The sequence below is a fragment of the Orycteropus afer genome, unplaced genomic scaffold (genome assembly GCF_000298275.1).
Source record: "Orycteropus afer afer isolate SDZICR_OR568_19922 unplaced genomic scaffold, OryAfe1.0 scaffold00049, whole genome shotgun sequence".
NCBI classification, from domain to species: Eukaryota; Metazoa; Chordata; class Mammalia; order Tubulidentata; family Orycteropodidae; genus Orycteropus; species Orycteropus afer.
The window spans coordinates 10,760,898-10,764,879 of record NW_006921636.1 but is presented as its reverse complement, the minus strand read 5'-3'; positions in this window follow the sequence as shown (position 1 = coordinate 10,764,879).

Genomic DNA, 3,982 nt, shown 5'->3' with positions numbered 1-3,982 from the left:
TTTTTTTTTTTTTTTTGGAATGGCAAATGATCATCAGCATTTTTCATTTGTTTTTTAGCACCTGAGTGTCTTCTTTGGTGACGTGTCTGTTCGTGTCCTGTGCCCATTTTTTAATTGGGTTGTCCAGGTCTATAATCTTTATGAAGCAGATGACCATATCTTTCTCCCATGGAGTGGCTAGTCACCTTTCCGTAAGCAGCCGAGTGCTTAAACACTGCATTGACACAGGGCTCCTTACTCACAGATAATATTCTTTATTTTGTGTGCCAAATGGTGACCTTAGGGTATGGTTTCAGTTCAAAGTTTGAAGAGTATGAGGGCAACCGTCTCAAGGAGTCCTCCAGTTTCAATTCGTTCCATAAATCTGGACTTTTAAGAATTTGAGTTCTGTTCCTCATTTTTTTTCTCCCATTCTATCAGGGTCCAGGTCATGTGCCTCGACTGGAACAATAGGTAGTGATAACCAAGAACCCTCTAGTTCTCCTGGCCTCGGGTAGATGAGGCTGTAGATGAGGCTGTAGCTCGTTTGGCAATTAGCTTTGTAGACTACCTTCTTTGAGACCTTTCTTTCTTTTTCTTTTGCTCCTAATGAGTAGAGACCAATAGTTGTATCTTAGATGGCTGTTTACAAGTGTTTAAGACCCCAGATGCTACTCACCTTACAAGGATGCAGAACATGAACTTTGTGGTGCTAATTGATTGAATTGTCCCATGAGACTAAGGTCCTAAGCCTTCAAACCCATAAAACCATTCTCACAAGGTATTTGGTTATATCTGAGAAGTATCTGTAACTGTGTCTTCTATGAACATACACATGTGCACACACACATCTACATGTGCACACACATATCGGCATGGGCACACACACGCATTTATAGATACTTCTGTCTGTGCATGCGTATACACTCAAATGTCCCTGCTGTACACATATATGCCTATACACCTACACTTGTGACCATACACTTGTTTTTTGGTTATTATTGGTGTTGTTGTCAAATTATATATGTCATATTCTTTAACACAAGCATCCTTTTCTTTTATGTGCTTCTTAGTGGCATCATGTACTTTAGTCAAGCTGTGTTCATTACATCCACATTCTATGCTGCTTTTCCCATCACCATAAACAACAAATATACCTTTCCTTGGTAACCACCAATGAACATTGGTCTCTGTACATGTACCTATTCTTGTCTTCTTATAAAAGTGGTATCATACAATATTTATCCTTATATGATTGACTTATTTCCCTCAGCATTATGTCCTCCAGATCCATCCATCTTATAATAAATTTTGTGGACTGACTCATCATTATTCTTTATGGTTGTGTAGTATTTCATTGTCCATATGGACCACATTTTGCTTATCCATTCTTCTGTTGAAGGGCACTTCAGCTGTTTCCATTGTTTTGCTACTGTGAATAATGCTGAGATAGACATAACTGCATATGACAGCTTGTGTAACTTCTAATGGGTCTTTAGGATACATCCTATGAGTGAGATTACTGGATCATAAGTTAGTTCTATTTCTAGATTTTTGAGGAGGTGCCGTGCTGTTTTTCATATAGGGTTTCCAATGGCTTATTTTTTCCAGAAGAAAGTTACCAGGCCTTACTTCCCAGGAACCATTGGATGAACTCTAACCTCCCAACTTTTGATTAGCAGCCAAACACATTAACTATTTACACCATCCAAGGACTCTGTTAATTTCTGTACCAAACCAAACTCACTGCCATCAAGTTGGATCCGACTCATAGCGACCTCTCCTTGGGTTTCTAAGGAGGTATCACCACAGAAGTAGATTGCCCAACCTTCCTTCAGAGGAGTGGCTGGTGGGTTTGAATCGCCAGCCTTCTGATTAGCAGTCAAATACCTTAGGCACTGTGCCATCAGAGCTCAAATTCAGTGATATCCATTGTTTCCATAATCTATCTATTTTTATTGAAGGGGACGTGAAATGAGGGATATCATTGCTAATGTCAGATACATTTTATTGACTGTACAAAGGCATTTGAGTGTGTGGATCATAACAAATTATGGATAACATTTCAAAAAATAGAAATTCCAGAACATTTAATTGTACTCATGTGGAACCTGTACATAGAACAAGAGGAAGTCATTTGAACAGAACAAGGGGATACTGCACGGTTTCAAATCAGGAAAGATTTGCATCAGGCCTGTGTCATTTCACCATACTTATTCAATCTATATGCTGAGAAAACAGTCGGAGAAATTGGACTATATAAAGAAGAACATGGCATCCGGATTGGAGGAAGACTCATTAACAACCTGCAATGTGCAGATGACACAATCTTACTTGCTGAAAGTGAAGGTGACTTAAAGCACTTATGAAAATAAAAGACTACAGCCTTTCATTGAGATGTATGGATTACACCTCACCATAAAGAAAACAAAAGTCTTCACAACTGGACCAATAAGCAACATCATGATAAACAGAGAAAAGATTGAAATGTCAAAGATTTAATTTAATTAACACTCATGGAATCAGCAGTCAAGAAATCAAATGACGTATTGCATTGGGCAAATGTACTGCAAAAGACCTCTTTTAAGTGTTAAAAAGCAAAGATATCACTTTGAAGACTAAGGTGTGCCTGACCCAAATCATGATATTTTTAGTAGCCTCATAGGAGCTTTGGTGGTGTAGTGCCTAAGGCATTTGACTGCTAGCCAGAAGGTTGGTGGTTCAAACCCACCAGCTGCTTCGTGGAAGGAAGATGGGGCAACCTACTTCTGTAAAGATTTACTGCTCGGAAACCCAACGGGGGTCGCCATTGACTTGATGTCAGTGAGCTTGGTTTTTAGTTGGATGCATGTGGAAGTTGGACAATGAGTAAGGAAAATTGAGAAAGAATCGATGCCTTTGAATTATGGTATTGGCAATGAATATTAAATATACCATGGACTGGCAAAAGAACAAACAAATTTGCCTTGGAAGAAGTATACCCAGAATGGCCCTTAGAAAGAAGGATGTCGAGACTTCATTTTAACATACTTTGGACATGTTATCAGTTGAGACCAGTCCTTGGGGAAGGACATGATATTTGGTAAGGAAGAGGGTCAGAGAAAAGGCGGAAGACTCTCAGTGAGATGAATTGACACAGGCTGTAACAATGGGCTCAGTCATGGCAATGCCTGTGAGGATGGTGCCGGACCAGGCAACGTTTCGTAACTTTGTATGGTGTCTAGGAGCATAGACTGTAGAACCAGACTACGTGGGTCCAAATTCTGGCTCCACCATTTCCCAGCTGTGTGAACTGGAGCATATTACCCAACCTCTCTGTACCTCAATTTCTTCTTTGTGAAATTGGGATAAGAATAAAACTTACCTGAAAAGATTGTTTTAACTATTGACGAGTTAATATATGTAAAGCGCTTAGAACAGTACCTGCCACATGGTAAGTGCTCAGTAAGTGTTAGCTGGTAATTGTTTCTCTGTTACTTGTTCAGTCAGAATCCGTTTAATGAGATATTAATGGATTTTTCTTGTTACCTCCTAATCAATGACTTGGACCCACAACTGAGGACAATATATATAATATATTATAAAGCAGGGGGTCTTAACATAGGACTTATGAACTTGGATGGGAAAACCTGGCCTGTATCTCCAGCCTTATCTTCACTAACTTCTCACTGAAATTAAGCATTTCTTTCAATTATGAATGAAGGCAACAAGCTGCAGCTCTGTGAAAGCCTGCAACATTGTCACCCACAGAAATCACAGACTCGTATCATAATACAGTTGTTGCATGTGTCTTGAATTATTGTTTGCACTCATCATTACTTTGAAATTATGGAAGTTTTAGACTTGCTACGAGATCTTGTTATTTAATCTATTAATCAAGAAGTACATATAGTGCTATATCACATATTTGTTTTTTGAATATTTTGATGACTATATTTCAGTATAATTGGTTCTCCTTGCAGCTCTATATATCTTATTTTATGCCTTTAAAACCACTTTTTTT